The sequence below is a fragment of the Ipomoea nil genome, unplaced genomic scaffold (genome assembly GCF_001879475.1).
Source record: "Ipomoea nil cultivar Tokyo-kokei standard unplaced genomic scaffold, Asagao_1.1 scaffold0205, whole genome shotgun sequence".
NCBI classification, from domain to species: domain Eukaryota; kingdom Viridiplantae; phylum Streptophyta; class Magnoliopsida; order Solanales; family Convolvulaceae; genus Ipomoea; species Ipomoea nil.
Genome location: NW_017616633.1, coordinates 1,159,798 through 1,181,415, shown reverse-complemented (window position 1 = coordinate 1,181,415; position 21,618 = coordinate 1,159,798). Strand labels below are relative to the sequence as shown.

General features: G+C 35.7%; 1 long non-coding RNA gene and 1 pseudogene across 1 annotated transcript; one reads left to right on the top strand and one right to left on the bottom strand.

The window, feature by feature from the left end:
* The first annotated feature begins 1,858 nt into the window (after positions 1-1,858).
* Positions 1,859-7,329, top strand: LOC109190832 (annotated as a pseudogene).
* Positions 7,204-21,084, bottom strand: LOC109190860. The gene is made up of 3 exons (XR_002055806.1): positions 21,072-21,084; positions 12,985-12,989; positions 7,204-7,458 (listed from the first exon to the last, which is right to left on the bottom strand). It is a non-coding gene; the product is annotated as an uncharacterized LOC109190860 (long non-coding RNA).
* Positions 21,085-21,618: the final 534 nt, after the last annotated feature.

The window sequence follows — 21,618 nt, the reverse complement described above, 5'->3', positions numbered from 1 at the left end:
AAAGATATGAAATTTTGCACGTTGTGCACCTGGATCATTAAATAAAAAAGGAATAAAAGTCAAATAGGCAATCAAACTACACATCAAATTGCAATTAGGTCATTCAACTAAAAAAAAAAAAAAAGAAGCTACAATCAGGTACTGAACGACACAAATTCAAGCAATTGAACCTAAAGTGACATGTTGACCAGATGATTAGATGACGTGGCGGTCACCAAATTATTATTTTTAATTATTTAAATAATTTTTAAATAAATAAACTAAAAAAAAAAAAAAAAAGGTAATAAGTTGTCGGCCACCCCTTCCCCTCCTTCGTCTCCGGTGGAGACGCAGAGACAAAGGACATGTCTTCGCTCCCCAAAGAGTCTCTCTAGCTCAATATTTCAATTTCCATTCGAAATGCATCACAATTATCATTATTTTCTATTAAGACATCAAAAAGGTCACATTCTCTACCAAAATTTACAATTGAACATAATGAATGTTTTCACTAGACTTACTATTCCAGGGAACTGGTGCCTCCTCTCCGTGAAGTTTTAGGAAGCATACGTAATCTCCTCATATGTACCATCGAATAGAGGTAAGTACAGTAATACCAATAGAGTTGCCATCGAAGCCGACGAACAGAGAAGATGGGAAAAGAGAGCATTTTCCATAGTAGCGATTTAGGAGTTTTCATTGCAGCGATTTAGGAGTACTCCGAAAGAGTCTCTCTTCGTCTCCAGTACAGGTACTTCATCTCTGCGACGCCGGCAGAGACGAAGGAGGGGAAACTGGGAAAGGGGATGGTCGGCGACTTTTTTTTTTTTTTTTTTTTTTTTAAATATATTTTAGTTTTTTATTTAAAAAGTATTAGAATAATTTTTAAAATAAAAATTAGTTTCGTAACCGCTACATCATTTAATTACCCGGTCAACATGTCACTTTTGGTTTAATTGCTTGAATTTGCACACTTCAAGGATCCAATTGTAGCTTTTTTTGAGTTGGATAGCCTACTTGCAATTTGGTGTGTAGTTCGATGGTTGACCCTTACTCCAATAAAAAAAAAGTGTGCAATTGAGACATTAAACATACAAAAGTTGCACAATTCACATTTTTTACAGGTTACTTTCTAGTTTTCGATAAAACATAATGTTATAATATCAATTGGTATATAAAAATAATTTTTTTAAAACAATTCAATGATTATATAATACATTATTAAAAATTAAGAAATAAATATATACAAGCTATTCATCCAGACTAGAGGAAATAATTTTTTCCGTGCATCTTGCTGACCAATTTCTAAAAATTCAGTTCAGTTGGACGGGGAAGGGGATGTGCATTTGCTTAAAAACGTTTTTCAATAACTCCTTTGAGTTCACATAGAGCCTTTGATTAAGTCGTGCTTAAAATCAGATTGGAGTGCCCCTTCTTTTCATCGTCTTTAGCATCTTTTTCTAGGATTTTAGTCTTGATTTCTTTGTTCACAATATCAATCTCTTTACTAGCATTATGCTTCGTTGTAAAACACTAGTAATAGTATACCTTCAATGTAATTTTTTGGTTTTTTTTTTTTTATATTAATATTAAAATAAAATTTTATATATGACTTAACATGTCATAATATCAATTGGTATATTGGTATATAAAATAACATTTTAAAATCAATTATCGCTAACTCATCAATTTAATGTGTTTTATATGGAGTAAAATAATTGGTAAAACAAAAAAAGTTAATTGCATAATTTTTGTGTGTTTAAGGTCTCAATTACACACTTTTTATTTTATTTTATTTTTATTATTTTTTTTAAGAAAAAAAGAAAAGAAAAGAATGTAGATCATAGTTTCATCAGGACCGTGAAAATATACTACGCATCTCCCGCCGTCCAACCCCTACTTAAACGTTGGGTTCGTTTACGTTTTCCAGTTTACATTACCAGAAACGACTCACTTACTGGTGGCAACTCTAGGGTTTTCGCGGAACAATTTTCGGAAGCAAATCCGCCCAGCAGTGGTTGCTCCCGCATCCCTACCTAAAATCATGGCAACTAACATGAGCAAGAAGAGAAAGGTTTGTCTCTTCGGGTTATAAATGTATTATGTGTGTGCATGCAATAAATCTCAGTTTTATTTATTTTTTATTTTTATTTTTGTGTTAGTTAACTGATTATGTGGTGTCAGGTGTGTAGTTCGCAGCTGATTGAGTGTTTTTCGCCGAGCTGAACGAAGTGAGAGCTTGCCGAGGATGGCTACTCGGGAGTGGAGGTTAGGGTTACTCCTGCCCGCACTGAGATCATCATCAGAGCCACTCGTACTCAGAATGTTGTCGGTATGCACTAATACTTTATATTCTACTGCATAATTGATAGGATTTTCCGATTTTGTTTTGATTCTTTAGTATAAAGATTAGAATGTAGTGTTCTAGGTTATCTTTTTGTCAACATTTTATTTTTGCTTACATTCTTCACCTTCTTAGTCTGTCTAGTTGTCTTAATGGAAGTACTACCATGTCATTTTCCGTATAAAATTTTTGAAACAGTTAGATCTTGTGTATTTAGGGTTGAAATATTGCATGAAAAATAAATTTCCAAAGTAGATAAGGATAGGGTGAAATGTTCCTAATAAATGCAAATATTGAAGTGTGGTTCTAGATAAATGGAAACAAATCACTGGACACATCTTTCACTCCTTTACTTTTGGATGTCTGTGGAACTGTGGAAGTATGTATGAGCTATTGAAAGCTATTTTACATGTTTTTTCCTTAACTTTATTGTTCTGGTTTGTAATGTCGTTTTTCTGGTTTGTACTTTCAAGGTGATAAGGGTAGGAGAATTAGGTAGTTAACTTTGCTTGTTCAGAAGCATTTCAAGTTTGAAGATAACACTGTGGAGCTTTATGTTGAGAAAATGAACAACAGAGGTCTTTGTGCCATTGCTCAGGCAGAGTCACTACTGTATAAATTACTTGGAGGCCTAGCTGTCTGCAGGTTTATGTTCATGGAAACTACCATTCTATCATGTAGGCAGTTTAGGGTTTGATTTATTATATTTGGATAGTCACTTGGAAGAATTTTAATTTAATTATGTGGAAGTCATCTTTACAGTGAGTTGGTTTCTACTAGTACCTATCTCGTGTCTGAGGGTGACCATATGTATCAATCCCTTCTGCAATCAATCCAAGGAAATCCTTCTGCTCCTTGGAGATGAACATATCACATATGGAAGGGAGAAATGATTAAGGAATAGAATATCATATTAAGGAAAAATTAAGGCAAAAGTTTGTTCTTTGTGGCATCTATACCAAGATACAACTTTTTAATATAAATATAAACATATACTGAAGATTTTTGCCTAGACCAAGATGTTTTTTTTTTTTTTTTTTTTTTTTTTCTTTGCAGATAAAGAGACTATCACATGGAAGTTAAATCAGTATTTCAGCAATCTTTGATGTCTTCTGATTACATTGACCATAAAGTTTTCAAATTTTTTGGGCTCTTGATTCATCTTAAACACTGCTTAAATCAATAGATGTAAGCTATTTTTAGTCAAGTGGTGTTAAATCACAAGTCATCTTTACAGCGAGTTGGTTTCTACTAGTACCAAGCTCGTGTCTGAGGGTGACCATATATATCAATCCCTTCTGCAATCAGTCCAAGGAAATCCTTCTACTCCTTGGAGATGAACATATCACATATGGAAGGGAGAAATGATTAAGGAGTAGAATTTCATATTAAGGAAAAATTAAGGCAAAAGTTTGTTCTTTGTGGCATCTATACCAAGATACAATTTTTTTAATATAAATATAAACATATACTGAAGCAAAATTTTCAGATCAAGATTTTGCCTAGACCAAGATTTTTTATTTTTTATTTTTCCTTTTCTTCTTTGCAGATAAAGATACTATCACATGGGAAGTTAAATCAGTATTTCAGCAATCTTTGATGTCTTCTGATTACATTGACCATAAAGTTCTCAAATTTTTTGGGCTCTTGATTCATCTTAAACACTCTGGTTAAAATGTTAAATCAATAGATGTAATCTATTTTAAGTCAAGTGGTGTTAAATTACAAGTCATCTTTACAGTGAGTTGGTTTCTACTAGTACCTATCTGGTGTCTGAGGGTGATCATATGTATCAATCCCTTCCTGCAATCAGTCCAAGGAAATCCTTCTGCTCCTTGGAGATGAACATATCACATATGGAAGGGAGAAATGATTAAGGAGTAGAATTTCATATTAAGGAAAAATTAAGGCAAAAGTTTGTTATTTGTGGCATCTATACCAAGATACAATTTTTTTAAATATAAATATAAACATATACTGAAGCAAATTTTTCAGATCAAGATTTTTGCCTAGACCAAGATGTTTTTTTTTTTTACTTTTTTTTTTTTTTTTTTTTTTTTTTTTTTTTTTTTTTTTTTTTTTTTTTGCAGATAACACATGGAAGTTAAATCAGTATTTCAGCAATCTTTGATGTCTTCTGATTACATTGGCCATTAAGTTCTCAAATTTTTTGGGCTCTTGATTCATCTTAAACACTATGGTTAAATCAATAGATGTAAGCTATTTTAAGTCAAGTGGTGTTAAATCACAAATCCCTGACTTGTTACAATATGTAAATCAAAGGAAAATACTTAGGTAGACCTGGCCAACTTATCTATAGGTGGGTCTTAGAATTGACATATCAGTAGAAGTTGCCATGTGGATTTTTGTTGGTATACTACAGAATTGCTACCGACTTAAAAGAAAAAGAAAATAGACATTCATCTTTTTCATCTCCAATTCAAAAGAAGTAGTGGGTTTGAAGTTGCAGAAAATTTTCTTATGACAATTTTCTCTTCAAGAGTTCTGATGTTAGCAGATGCCAGTAGAGGAAACTCCTTTTTGCATGTTCTTTTTCACCAAATTGAAATATCACCTAAACTCCAGAAGGTTTTAATATATTTGACGCCATTAGAGGTCCAAGAATCTTTTGTTCCTATTTTCTGAGTTCAATTGTAATAATATATTTTCCAAAATAATTATACCATGGTTGATTGAATTTCTCAATTTTAATTAAAAATCAGCTGGCAGCAGTAACATACAAGATCCACATGGTCCCTTACCATTGATATTATCAATTGCCCCACTCAAGAGCTAAGCATACCGAAGTACTTTCTGAAAGTAGAACTCAATTTGAAGTGATTCCTGTTTTGAACCTGCCCAGATGCTGTAGTATCGTTGAACTCTGAAGTCTGAATTACCAACAGTAGATTTTCTAGTAGGGTTAATTTTCTCTCAGGATGAAATACATTAATTCATTTTTGTGTTGATATATTTTTTCTGTCATTGCCATTGTATCTATTTATTCTAAAATTGAGTTGCAGTCTCTTGATTGAACTTTGCTGAAACTTAATTTGTGAATGATTGCATGTTTTATGCACTGTACATGTTTCAGTATATATAAATGTGTGCATAGACATGAATTAGTTGTTGTACACAGCAATTATATCAGTAGTACTCCATATTTTAGTTACAAGTGAGGCAGTCTTTCTCAAGTAATGAGTTTGGTGAGCCTATAACAAGAGTAAGGTGTTTGGCCATATACTCAATATAGGAGCTTAAAAATCATACAAGACTCTGAATTTACTTAGGGGGCGTTTGGTTCAGGTCATCTTTGATTACCTAGGTAATCTGAGTCTAGTAACGTTATATTACCTTGTTTGGTTCAAGTTATGAGATTACCTAGTAATGTTATATTACCTGAAAGCTGATGTGGCGGTAATGTTTCAAGGTAATGTGATTACCCCCATTTTTTTTAGGTAATCTTAGATTACCTTGAATTATTCCAACTTTGCCTTTGTTAACTGATCCTTATCCTAATATAATAATAATAATAATAATAATAATAATAATAATAATAATAATAATAATAATAATAATATTATTATTATTATTATTATTATTATACATGCGTATATTTATATATTTAGTTTTTTAATATTTGAACATTGATATACATTCATACATATAAATAAATAAAATAAATACACGCACATAAATAATATATATATATATATATATATATATATATATATATATATATATATATATATATATATATATATATATATATATATATATATATTATTGAGGACATTATTGTAAATTGATTCATATAACCTAAAATATAACCCTTAACCAAACACGGTAATATTATATTCCACAATCTAAACCAAACACATAAGGTAATCTTAAATTCCGGTAATCTCACATTACCTTCCTGAAGGTAATCTTATTACCTGGGGTAATCCAATATTCCGTGAACCAAACGCCCCCTTATAGTAATGTAATCTATTAAGATGTGTGCCAAGCTGTTAGCCTTGCTTTTAGGGTAGTTAAAATTTTGGTTTTTGCAAGGCTGATATGTAAGATGCCATAAATACTTACCTAATCTATGACTATGAGATTCTCATGGTCCAATAGGACCTTGAACTTTTCATCTACACAAGAATATTGAGCTTCCCTAGTATGATAAGGGCAGATCGAAAGAATTTTGTGGTTGAAGATTTTCAAGGTCACTAAGATTGTGTGACATCATATGGTCTTAGACTAGGTAAGTATTTTTGAACTCAAAAATGTCTTCTGCATCATTTATTCGAGTCTTCTAATAGCCTTTTCCTTGGTTCTTTAGGTGATTGTCAGTGGGAAGCTCTGTGCCCAGCGTGCTAAATCAATGAAGTTCGAGGATGGATAATGGGCAGCCTGTAAAGGAATATATCGACTCTGCCATTAGGCATGTCCTACTTAGACAGGTTAGCATTGTGCAAATTGGGTTCTTGACTTCTCTGTTCTTTCTAAATGGCAAGTTGTTTTAACCCATCATTATTCTCGATCTGTTACTTTGGTAGGGTGTACTTGGTATCAAGGTCAAAATTATGCTTGATTGGGATCCCAAGGGTAAGCAAGGCCCAGTGACTCCATTTGGCCTGATCTGGTGATCATTCATTCTCCTAAGGAGGAAGAAGCATATATTCCTTCATTGATCGCTGCCCCTCCCATCATGGAAGCTCCAATTCCTATTCTGGTGGCATAGAACCGTTCTATCTTTCCACACTAATAGTACCCCAGAAGGGTTCATTTTTGTTACTGCTAATCCTTAAACCTCACAAATTTCCAAGACTTAACATCTGACACAATGCTCAGTTAGATAGATGATTTAAGATCCAGATTAGTTACTTCTGTTTTTCCTTTTCGGGAATACAAGGATTTCCATCAATATGAGTGCTTGATCTGTAAGACTGTACAAACTCCAGATATTTGTTAGTGCTTCGGCAATAATTTTGTAGTTAAGAAGTTCATTTCATCAAGCCAAGCCACAACAGGTTAGTTTATATTCTTCAAATTCATTGTACAGAAAACCAGTAAGAGTGACTAAGTTCCAAGTTTAGAATTTTGCACAATCCCTAAACGATTTGAGTTTGATTCGTTTACGTCTCCTCTGAAAGAAGTGTAATGAAGCAAGTTGTGGGAATGGAATGGATGGTGCAATTGCTGTATCTGTGCAGAAGCACTGAAAGAGGAAGTGGGAGTGAGTGGGGGCTTGGCTTGGCTTGTCTTGGTGGGATTGGAAGATGAATGTAAATAATGGAATGGAATTGATGAAGACCATTTTATATGCGCAATGAAAGTGAGAGTTTGTTTGCAAGGCCACTCACTATGTATATGAGCCCAGTGAGTGGTGGTTTCGGTTTTGGGGAGGGAATGTGAAGAGGGTAATGATTAGACCTAGGAAAAAATGATTATCATATGAATGCCCCGAAATCTTTAGATCTTATCAACTTTGACATCACACATGCCTCAAGGCATGCAAATTCCCACTAACCTCACCTTCCAACTAAACCAGGATTCTATGGTTCAGTTGAGTTACCTTGATTTACATCTTTCGTCGGATTGGAGTATGGGGGGCCTTTAGGGTTGGGGATTTAACTTTTTGAGAAGAATGATTCATAATTCTTTATAAGGTAATATTTGTTATATATTTTTTCAATCTTTTTCAACCTAAATAATCAATGCCTCTACAACTCATTTAGAATGGTAATAGAGGTTCACATTACATAGTAGTTGGTCTGATCCTTAGAATAAATGATATTATCACATTTATTCTTAGGCTATCCTTATCCTTGCAAATCTCTGACTTTCAAAAATGCGTTTCACTTTCACTGACTTTCACTGTTTCAAGATTTTTTTTTTTTTTTTTTTTTTTTTTTTTTTTTTTTTTTTACATCCATGCAATATTTTCTCACTATCAAAAGTAGTCTACTTCATATTATATATTATAAATGTAATAATAAAATAATGATAATTTAAAAAAAAAAAAAAAAACTTATGGTGCGGCAGCTTTTGCTGTCAAAAGCAAATTTGCTAGTTACGTGGAGGTACAAACAAAATAAACAATGCTTTGTGTAATTTCTACATTATCTTCATCTTGCAAGTCCCCCATATTGTGGGTTGAGGACAACCTTATACTACAATACAATGCCTCCACACCAATCCGAATTGCATATTATATTTATTGTCAGATTGTGATTATTACAAAATTGAGTTATTGTCAAGGCTGGTCGTGATTAAACTAAGTTCTTAATTTTAGAAGTTCAATTGTTGTAGTGATTTAAAAACTACACACACCCCGAAAATTAAACCTAAACCTTTTTTTAATAAAAACGAAAAGTAATTATTATGTGTAACTAATTGGACAAAAAACGAGATTGTTAATAATGAAAACTAAACTTAAAATATTTTAAGTGAAATAAATCATCAATATTACTACAATGGAACAATTTACACTAATATAAGTCCATTTGTTTTCATTTTGAGGAAATTAAAGAAGATTATTGATACCGACAACTAAACCTAAATCGTTTTGAGCAAAATAAACAGTAATTATCAATTAGCCTAGCACAAATATACTAACCCTAATGGTTTCATGATTCACTTTTGAGGTGTAATGAATAATGATCATGATCATGATCAGTTTACATTATACAAACCAAAGTATATATCTACCACAAGGGCATTATATATATATTGAATTGGGTGAATGGAAGGTGAAGCTAGCTAGCATGCCCAAAAAGATGTGCTCATTGGGTTGTTAGCTTTGTGGGCATAGTGGGGAAGGGAAGATCAGAGCAGACAACTAAGCTGCTGCTGCAACATACACACTCAACATCATCATCTCAATCAATATTATACAAATCCAATCCCCAAAAGATCTTTCTTTCTTTTATACTTAGGCGGCTCTCAATCTTTTTCAACCCCTTTTTGAAGCTTTTAAAAAAATGCAATTTTCCCCCTAAACGTTTCCACTTCCCATTCAATTCCCCACTAAGATTAGAGAATGCAAAAGTCAATGGATTATTTCATGATCTTATGAGTATGACCTGTCATGCATAACAAGTCAAAACCTTTTTTTTCCCCCACAATCAATTCATTCCTTCTCCATCTTTGTTATTATGCAATTCAACCGCGCCGGCGGCCTCTCGTTTGGTTAGTTCACCAAATAGAGCTAGCTAGGAAGAAAGATATATATGATTTTCAAAAAAAAAAGGAAGAAAGATATATATGTATACTAGGGGGACAAAACTAGGGAAGCCTAGCTAGCTCTGATCTATATCTTGGGATATATATCTGCCTACTTTCTGTCTTGAAAAAGGATTATGTAAAAATAAAAATAAAAAATTCATTTTATAGTACTTCATCTGTCCCATTTTACCTATCTTACTTTCATTTTTAGTTTGTTCCAAAAAGTATCCTCTTTTTAAAATTGAACATAATTATCATTATATATTTTCCAATTTATCCTTTTCACTTTTCAAATTTCTAGAGGAAAATACAATTATACTTTGTACAAGTAACACTTACTCTTGAGTAGGGATGTCAATTTCAATTCGCCCCGCGGATATCCATCTTGAATCCATCTTACATGGGCCGGGTTTCTTTTGGGTGTAGGTCTTAAAAAAGTAAACCCGCAATGGGTCGGTTGAATTCGAGTTCTATGTACAAAACCCGTTTAGAATTCCACCCGACTCACCATGTAGTTATTTATAAAAATTTATACAACTTCATATAAATTTTTACTATTTTTATATCTAAACTACTAAGTTTATTTTAAAAAATTAATAATTTAGTTATTATATTTAAATACTTTTATTATTTTATGTTTTAGTATAACTAATAAATTTTATTATTTTATTATGTGTAAGTAATTTAAATATTATTTTTTGAAAAAAATAATAAGATTATAAGTGGTGGGTACCCGTAGTGGGCACCCGCGTCCGGTGGGGGTAGGTTTTGAAAAAGTCCACCTGATACGTGTTGGGGGTAGGGGTGGGTGGAGAAAATATAAGGTGGATCAGGTGATGGATGTAGCCCTTCCCGACCCACCCCCGACCCATTACCATCCCTACTCTTGTGGGACAAAATAAAAAAGTTAATAACATTTGTTATGTTGTATTAAAAACCGTGTAAAAAGTAAAGGCTAAAGTGTCATCCTGCACCATGAACCATTCATGATTATTCATGTCGTACCATGATCTTTAATAAGTGATATTTAGAGCTATAAATCATAATTTTTTTTTCGTCTAGAACTTTTTACAGGTTTCCTACAGGTTACGAGTAATAATATTGCTGACATGGAATTTTTTATTAGTTTTCTTAGTATTTTTCTTCTTTCGCTTTTGTATTATAATTTTTTCGGTATTTTTCTTTTTCTTTTTCCCTAAACGTATAGGCCTGCTCTGCGTTTTTCACTTCTCGTTTCTCCGATACCAAACTCCGCAGAGCAGGCCTATACAGAGTAGGCTTGATCGGAGAAACGAGAAGCGAAACACGCAGAGCAGACCTATATACGTTTAGGAAAAAAGAAAAATACGAAAACAAAAATTAATACGAAGGTGAAAGAAGAAAAATACCAGAAAAAATAATAAAAAATTCAATGTCAGCAATATTATTACCGGTAATCTGTAGGAAACCTGTAAAAAGTTTTAAACGGAAAAAAAATTATAGTTTATAGCTTTGAATATCACTTATTAAAGATCATGATGTGATATGAATAATCATAAATGGTTCATGGTGTGGGATGACACTTTAGTCAAAAGTAAATGAGACAATCATTTAGTAACATGTGGAGTATTATATAATATCTTATGATGGGGATATATGAGATGTGAAATAAGGAAGAATAGTAGTTCTAGTTTCTTCAATGATTATTGTGTGGTAATAGATATTTTTGTTTTTAATTGGTTGGTGTGAGTATATTTTGTCCTTTTGTTTTAGGAAATATTTTGTCTGTAGTTAATATGAAATTAAAATGTTCTATTTTTTTTTTTGAATGTTACTGGCTCTATTACATTGTAGTATCTGTTTATATACTTTCTCAACCTACTGAAACACACAGAACTAATAACACCTCGACTGAGACTCGAACTCACAACCTTCTAAAATGTTCTATTTAGTCTTTAATGAATTTTTATTTAACTTTTAAGAGGAACTAGAAAAGTATGATATTTGATAAATATTTTCTCATGTACTCATTAAACAACTAATAAAGTGATGTGGTTTTTCTAATTGTTATTCAGAGTTATAATTAGATTTCATCATAATCAGCTTGGTTGTATTAGGACTAGTATTAGGAATCTATGTATTTGAGTCACATTATGATTCCCTATTCTAGTCTCCATATGATTCATATTCGTCTCTCTATGATTCCTCTTGTATATATTCCCCCAGTCTGTACAGTTATTAAATAGTTCATTCAATATAGTTTTATACAGTTCTACAGTTATTAAATAGTTCATTCAATACAGTTTTATACAGTTATTAAATAGTTCATTCAATACAGTTTTATGCAGTTCTCATCGATTGGTCTAACGTGAGTGGCCATGCACTCTCATCCCTTAAGAGAAGTCAGAAGTTCGAGAGTTCAAAATTCTCTTGTATGGGAATTAATCTAGTGTATAATTCCCGATCAGTGCACGAATATATTTAAAATTAATATATTATGATTAAATTAATTTGCCAAGTACCTTGTGCTTAGATGACATGTAAAGACTCTCCCATATGGGAAGTCATGAGATTGAGCCTCAGTGGATGTAGATGTTTTACTTAATTTTATTCTTTCGCGCGTCCAACTGCAACATATATTTTCATAATTCATAATGTATATTATTCTAAAAAATAATGTACATTATTGTAAAGCATAATGTACATTATTGTAAAGCATAATGTACATTATTTTAAAACATAATGTACATTATATTACCTCAGATGTTCCATTATTCTAACACGTAATATACATAATTTAACACATAATGTACATTATTCTAACACGTAATATACATTATTGTAAAACATAATGTACATTATTCTAACACATAATGTACATTATTTTTACTCATAATATTCATGACGATATTTTGGACCGTGGTCCACATAATAATTTGCCTCTGAGTATGATACGGGCTTAAAGATGCCTCCTACAGTTAGGGCTTGCTCAGGACACCTCGTGGTCTGATCCCAAAAAAATAAAAAAGAGAAAATTGTAAAAAATGCCCCCTGGGGATGCAAGATAAGAAAGAAGAGATTCATTATAATAGACATTAAAATAAAATGTTCCCAACTTTTTAAAAACAATAGTCAAAATTAGGGATGTCAATCGGGCCTAATCCCGATGGGCCGACCCGATAAAATCAAAATCGATAAAATATTAATTTGATGAGTCCGAAACCGATTAGTCTGATGACCCGATAGGGCTAGTTTGAAATTAAATGGGCTAGCCCGATAACTCGAACTATTGAAAATTACTCTTTATTATAGAAATGATGTGAAACATAACATACATGAAATTTATACGTGAGTTCATCTTTAATATATTTATTATATTTTTAAATAAAAATTTAATAAATATATTACAATAAAATTATTTTTATAATAATAAATAGAGTAAATACCTAAAATGGCCCCTCGACTATAGCTAAATTCACAAATTGGTTCTCGAATTTCAATTTCAACCAATTAAGTCCTTAACTTTGTAATTTTGACACGATTTGGTCCTCCATCTATTTGGACGTTTGTTGACCGCGATCTTTGAGGATATATATGTAGTTTCACGTGCAAAGCTCAAGAGAACGCTCTTGAAGGTGACATCGTTGTTTCGGAAAGGGAAGTGCTTCTCCGCTTGCTGTTTGGGGATCACGAGCCGGTTCAGCTTAGAGAACGCTCTTGGAGGTGACAGCGCCGCTTCGGAGGGGGGAAGTGCTTCTCCGCTTGCTGCTTGGGGATCCCGAGCCGGTTCAGCTTGCCTACATCACTTGGAGTCACGGCTTTCTCGAAGGGCCACTCCAGGAACTTCGGTGATCTATCTATCAAAAGCTATAATCTCTCTGGCATGGGGTGCAGCGCCGACAGTGGATTCAAATGTAACATTGCGGGCTAGAAATGCAATTGAAACCTTAAAAAACCGATGATGGACCATGAAATTACATATATATCATAAAAAGTGCAGTCAACAAACAGTCAAATAGACAAAGGACCAAATTGTGTTAAAATTGCAAAGTTAAGGACTTAATTGGTTGAAATTAAAAGTCGAGGACCAATTTGTGAATTTAGCTATAGTCGAGGGACCATTTTAGGTATTTACCCTAATAAATAATGAAAAGTTAAAAACTTGTTGTATATATTATATTATAGTGTAACTGTGTAAGTATATTAATCATTTTTAGTTAGAATTTAGAAATGCCGGTTTAGATTAATTGAATGAATTATGTATAAATTAATATTTATTAGTGTATATGTCCTAGTTTGAAATATACTTTAATTTATTTAACATTGATATAATTTATATGTAATATTTTTATTTTTTACTATACAATTATAATATTATTAAGTTATAAAGTTCATAAAATGTATATTTTATGGCTTTCCTTAACTTATGAATAAATAAAATTTATATTAGTTATATATATATATATATATATATATATATATATATATATATTAATATAAAATTACAATTAAACGTATTATACTAATTAATACATGTAAAAATTAATAATTATATGACTAAGCTCACATGCCACAAAATTAGAACTACGAAAAAGACAAGCTACGCTATCTCGGTCCACATCTAGTGCGATCTCTCTATCTACTCAAAACCTGTAAAACATAAGGGATAGCACCCGTCAGCGAATAAAGCTGGTAACCCACCATTACGCGTTGAGTAACATATAGTATAGATATAGAAAAAAGCATTTGAGACTTTGAAATACAATATATAATCATTTAAAAATGAGGAACAAACAACATAAGACTTATCATAAAGTCACTCTCAATCAAAGACCAATCCCAACAGATTACTCAATAATCAATAAGAACGACAGAAGCAACATGCTCAACAACAAGATACATCATACGATAATCAATCAAGAGACAATCATAAGTCACACTCATAAACCATGAGAGACAAGATTCACAATCAAAGATGAGTACCAAGTTCCAACCTTATGCCCTGTTCCAACCATTCTCTTCACTCGTAGTGTCAATAGTCATATAGATAGTACTAATCACGTGATAGTCTATCTCCTTTCATTATTGTCCACCAATCATATAACATTACATAGTCATCATCATAGAGGATTGAGGTTCATCAATAGCCCAATCAACTATCACCAAACGGGTACAACATATGTACAAGATTACATCAAGGAATACAACTGATAGATTTCAATGAAAGGCATGAATAGACCATCAAGACAACGATACATCAACGATAGACTTTAATCCAAAGACTACCATGATTGGCAACACAAGTTGTCAATCCCCATTAAGAACAAACGAACAACACATACTAGCATCAACAACATTAGGACTAGCATGTACATCAAAATGAGAAACATAACGGTTCATCCGAACCTCAACGACTTCACATAAATCCAACGAATCATAAGGTTGGACCATAAGCACGATTCAAGACTCATAATCCTATCATGGATACTTAGGACACCGTTCTATACATACGAAACATCAAAGGAGACACACAAGTGCTCAACGATTCAACAAAACCGAAGCCAAAGCGTCACGTGCCGCCAGTGGGCGGAAGTCTAGGCCTGGGCACTTTGGTTCAGGTTTTAACCGAACCGATTAGATCCGAACCGGTTCGGTTTCAATCCGAAGTACCGATCGGTACTCGGTAAGGAGAAACTGATCGGTTCGGACAAAACGATCGGTTTTTTATTTTATTAAATATATGTAATGTATTAAATGTTTAAACTGAGGTTTGAACCCTTACCCACCAAGTTAAAAATCTAGAACTTTACCCGTTAAGCTATAGCCACATTTGTCTTAATACTTACATTTGTATATTAATAAAGGTATACATTGTTTATTAAATGTTGTACACTTCAATTATTATAGATATATTATTTATTTATTGTAAAAACAAAGTATAAATTATGTCAAAATTGTTTACATTATTAATAAAAAAAAAATAAATTTTGTTCATCTCTATAGTTTTCAAATACGATAATTAAAATTTACTAATTTAAGGAATTGCAAAATATAATTTGAACTATAATTTGTAATTATTTGCATTTATCAAAATTTTAATATTGGGCATAAATTTTCGTGCATCATGCGTACAAAATGCTAGTATTATATACAAATATTATAATAATTAATAATTTTAACTCATCAAGCCCTCATATCTCAGCTCTAAGTTGTAAGTCCCAACAATTGGTGTTTTAATAATTCTTATTTTTCAAATATTAACTATAGATGGATGATTCTTCATATTGTCATCAACAAAACACTTCAAGTGGCACTCCAAGTGAGTCAACTGAACAATCGGTCAGGCAAAAAAAAAAACGTTCAAATAGTGGACTTCCACCAAAACCGAATCGAAACCGAACTCTATTTTAAACCGAATGGTTTAATTTTTTTAAAATCGAAACCGAAAAAAAAACCGAACCGAAACCCGAAGTGCCCAGCCCTAGGCGAAATGGTGGGTGGACAACCACCCGCCACACTCCCTTACAGGTACCAGCGGGTGGAACCATGGGTGGACCTCCACCCGCGGCTCTGCCCGCCGGTCACCACTTCACCTCCCGCGAGTGGAACGGCAGGTGGATAGCCACCCGCTGTTCCACCCGCGGGTACACATACCTAGGGGAGAAATTTCCTTCAGGGAAAAACATCAACAATACCATGCTCAAGTCCAAAATACCCAAAAACTCACATTAAACAAGGAAATGACTTGAACACATGAATAGCTCAAAAGATAGCATTTAAGAAACCTAGATACAAGCTCTAACATGCATAAATACAAGATTATGCATCAAATCTCACAAGAAAATCAAGAACATCAAATAAAGTATCAAGAATCATCATAGCAAATGTAAAGTAGGTTTTGTAAAGCATGGGCTACCTTTGTAGACCAAGATACACTTCCTTTTTAATCCCCTAGACTTCTCCTTGAAGTTCCTCAACCAAATCTTCTCAACACAACCAAACATACAAATAAAAACCAAAACTTAGATAAAGACTAGGTAAGCTACTCAAACACACCAACTAAGCTAAGATCTTACCCTTCCTAGTGCTTTGGTGGTGGAAAGGTAGAATCTTGGAGAGTTTTCTTGCAAGGATGAAGGTGGATTTTACTTGGCTTGGAGAGTAAGCTAGGCCTTTTTAGAGAGAAGGTAGAGAAATTGTAGAGAGAAGTGGTAAGGTTAAAATGATTTTGATTTCTCTTAGTTGGGGTGGGGTTTTTAGAACAAAATCTGAAAAGTAACATAGAAGTGGGTCCCTCTTGAGTCAAATAAATGATAGGGAAGGATTAAAGGCTTAGTACAATGCATAAAGCATCATGTACACTTAGTTGACTAGTGAATTAGTCAACTTTTGGTCCCCCGACTATTTAATTAAGGAATTATAAGGAATAGTTCACAAAGAGAGCTAGGATTAATTACATAAGTAATCCTATTTAGGGGATTGGATTTTCGGGTTGTCACACTCTCCACCCCTAACAAAAAGCTTCGTCCCCGAAGCTTGGGTGCAACGAGGTTCAAAACAGCTGGCTTGCAAAACGTGTGACAGGGTACAAAGAATAGGTTGTAAACAGGGTTTAAGGTCATAGAGTTTTCCACCATGCAAACACCACTACTAGGCTAAAGGTAACCAACTACCACAAAGCTAAGTCTAGGCAACAAGAGCATAAAAGAAAACTTCGGTTCCTTGGTTAAACAGATCAGGGTAGCGCTCCCGCATGGCATCCTCCAACCCCCATGTTGCCTCTTCAGATCTGTGGTTGGACCACTACACTTTCACCATTTTCACCGATTTCCTATGGGTCTCCCTTGTCTTGGTGTCCAAGATTCTGATCGGTCTCTCTTCATAAGTCAAGGTCTCATCGAGAGGCACCACTTCAGGTTGGAGTACATGGGTGGAATCATGTACATACTTCTTCAGTTGCGACACCTGGAAAATGGGTAAAGCCAAACGATAAGACATGTTTCCTACCCTCTCAATGATCTCATACGGACTGATAAACCTGGGGCTCAACTTGCCTTTCTTCCCAAATCTCATCACTCCCCAGGTGGGAGAAACCTTTAACCACACCTTTTCTCCAACTTGAAACTCTACTGCCTTCCTCCCCAAATCTGCATAGGATTTCTGTCTGTCTGGGGCCACCTTCATCCTTCATTGGATATACTTATCTTTTCCACGGTATCCTATAGGTATTGAGGTCCCAACATCACCGGATTAACCAAATCCTCCCAACACAACGGACTTCGACATTTCTGACCATACAGAGCTTCATAAGGTGCCATCCAGATACTTGAGTGATAACTGTTATTGTACGAGAACTCGATCAAATCCAGATGTTCTTCCCAAGATCCTTGGAAGTCTAACATGCAGGCCCTCAACATGTCCTCAAGGGTTTGAATGGTTCTTTCAATTTGTCCATCAGTGGCGAGGTGAAAGGCAGTGCTCAACTTCAACTTCGTTCCCAAAGCAGCTTGTAAAGATTTCCAGAAATGAGATAAGAACCTCGAGTCCCTGTCTGAAATGATATCTCGAGGAACCCCATGGTATCTAACCACCTGACTCACATATGCCTTAGCTAGCTGATTCATTGACCAAGCTTCTTTCATAGCAATAACCGAGCTATCTTGGTCAATCGGTCCACTATCACCCAAATCTTATCCTTACCCGTGCGGGTCACAGGTAAGCCTCCCACGAAATCCATAGAAATGGAATCCCACTTCCTTTGGGGTATTTCCAAATGTTGAACTAACCCTTTGGACTTGCATCTCTTCGCCTTAATCTTTTGTCAGTTCAAGCACCTGCTTACAAAGTCTGCTATCTCTCTCTTCATGTTAGGCCACTAGTATTGCTTTTTCACATCCTTGTACAACTTATCACCCCCCGGATGCACCGAGTAGGGGGTGTTGTGGCCCTCCTCAAGAATCTGCCGTTTCAAACATTCACAAGCCACTAGCACACACCACCGGCCCTTGTATCGTAGGCCCCCATCGTCGAACAACTCGAAGGGTCCTTTCTTTCCTCCAACCAACCCACTCCTAACCTTCATTAAAGCGGCGTCTTTCAACTGCTCATCCTTTAGTTCCTCTAACAAGGTGGGTACAATCCTCAAGTTGAGCAGACAGGCCTCAACTTCCACATGCCCTTGTTCCACAACCTTCAAGTTCATCCTTTGAAACTCCCTACATAGTTCATCGGCCACTACCCAAGTAGTATTGATGGAGTGTTTTGTCTTTCTACTCGGCGCATCTGCTACCACATTTGCCTTTACCCTCGTGATATTGAATATCCAAATCGTATTCCTTGATGAGTTCCAACTAACGCCTTTGGCGCATGTTCAAGTCTTTTTGAGTAAAGATATATTTCAGACTTTTATGATCTGTGAAGATCTTGCACTGGACTCCATACAAGTAGTGCCTCCAGATTTCAGTGCAAAAACCACTGCTGCCAATTCCAAGTCATGAGTTGGGTAAGTCTCTTCATGAACCTTAAGCTGTCTTGACGCATAAGCAATAACCCTCCCGTTCTGCATCAAAACACATCCCAAACCCTTTTTTGACGCATCACTATATACTTCAAACCCCTCCGAACTGGACCGTAGAGTCAACACTGGTGCGGTAGTCAGTTTATCCTTCAACTCACGAAAAGCTGCCTCGCATATCTGATCCCACTGGAAGTGGACCTCCTTCTTTAAAAGCTTGGTTAAGGGTTGAGCCACTTTAGCAAAGTTTGGTACAAACCTCCGATAGTACCCCGCCAAGCCTAAGAAACTCCTTACCTCTGCGATTGATGTAGGTGCTGACCAGTCCATCACTGCTCGGATCTTTGCCGGATCCACCGAGATCCCATCTTTGTTCACTACATGCCCCAAGAAGGCTACACTGTTTTTCCAAAACTCACATTTGGAGAGCTTGGCATAAAGCTGTTTCCCCCTCAAGGTTTATAGAACGGTCCAGAGATGTCTCTCGTGTTTTTCATTGTCTCGGGAGTAAACCATGATATCATCTATAAACACGATCACGAAATCATCCAGGTGCGGTTTAAACACACGATTCATCAAGTCCATGAACACAGCCGGAATCACTGTGAACTCGTAGTGCCCATATCGAGTTCGGAAAGCCGTCTTTGGGACATCCTTATCAGCTACCCTTAGTTGGTGATAACCTGACCTTAGGTCGATTTTAGAAAACGCGCATGCCCCCTTGAGTTGATCAAACAAGTCTTCGATTCTCGGGAGAGGGTACTTGTTCTTGACTGTCACTTGATTTAACTCTCGGTAATCAATACAGAATCTCATACTCCCGTCTTTCTTTGTAACGAACAAAACCGGAGCTACCCACGACGAAGTACTAGGGCGGATGTAACCTTTGTCCAATAAGTCTTGTAACTGCGCTTTCAACTCTTGCATTCCTTTCGGCGCCATACGGTACGGGGTCTTAGATATAGGTGTCGTCCTTGGCACAAAGTCCACGGTAAACTCCACCTCCCTTGGTGGGGGCATGCCGGGAATTTCCTCGGAAAAGACATCCGAAAATTCACACACCACAGGTATTGATTGAGACTTATCTTCTTTGGCCTCTAAGTCATCAACCGTACACAATAATGCTTCGTGTCCTTTCTCTAAATATTTCTTCATCCGGAGCATTAATACCATCTTAACCTCAGGTTCTTTGACGGTGCCCCAATAAGAGACTCGTTTCCCACTCGGTCCTCTTAACACGACTTTTTGCTCACCACAAAGGATTTGAACCTTGTGCTGCCCCAACCAATGCATTCCTAAGATCACGTCCATGCCATCCAATCCGAAATGAATCAAATTACTGGGGAAATCCTCCTCTCCAATCATGATCTTGACTCCCTCAAATAGGCAATCGCACGACTTAACTTCCCCCAAGGCTACCTTGACATTCAGCTTCACCTCCACACCGGCGGATAAGCCTAACTTCTCTACAAACTCTGAAGATATGAATGAGTTAGATGCCCCAGAGTCAAACAAAACCAAAGCCGGTACCGATTGCATCAGGAAGGTTCTCGTCACAACGTCGTTGTCTCCAACTTGGGCCTTGCTCATTGCAAGAACTCTCCCCTGTGACAGATTCGTCTCCAAGTCCCGAACTAGCATACTTCCAACTTGTTTCTGATCCCGTAACGGTGGTGCCATAACACCAGTGGGGTTAACCCTAGAGGACGTACCACCCCTAATCCAACGCTCCACGATTTCAGTGGTGTTAGGGTAACCAATCACTCTTGGCTTCTTAAGGGTTGGATTCCCGCTATTCTCACTTCTCTTCTTACTTAGTTCTGTCCTCACCCGTTGATCTTGTTGTACCTGAAAGAGATTCGTTGTGCGAGTGTAAGCCTCCCCAAGGGTCTTAGGTTTGAGTATAGATAGGGCCTTCCTGGCCTCGTAGTTCAATCCTGCCACAAACTTTTCCACTCGGTAGGGATCAATACCTGGGCGAAACGAGATAGCCTCAAAAACCGTTTGTGGTACTCTATCACAGTCGAAGCTCCTTACTTGAGATGACGAAACTCCTCATATATAGCGCCCAGACATGCGAGGGATCGAAGCGCTCACGGAGTTTGTCCTTAAATCTCTCCCAACAAAATCCTGGTTCTCCTTGGCAACCCGGTTCCTCGTAGACCCACCACAAATCCGCTTCATGACTGAAGTAGAAGGTTGCTAGCTCAACTCGGCGTTCTTCGGGACACCCAACTACCGCAAAGATCTTGTCTAACGAACGAATCTACTCTTCCAAGACCGCGGGGTCTTCTTCCCAGGCAAAGGCTCGAGGTCGGTGACTTGAGACTTGTTGGCCAATGTCACGGTTCCCGTTCGGTGGTGGAGGAGGAGGATTGTTGTTGTTGTGGAGGAGTGTGTTGCTCAGGTTCTGCGTAATCTGAGTGAGATGCTGAAGGTTCTGAGCTAGCTGTTTATTCGTGGGCGTCTCCGGAGTCTTTGCACGGTGACGAGGTGGTGCCATTGCAGAGTTCTACAGAAGCAACACGGTTACAGCAAGAGAAACGGATAAGCTTTGCACCCTTACCCGGTGCTTAAAACGAAA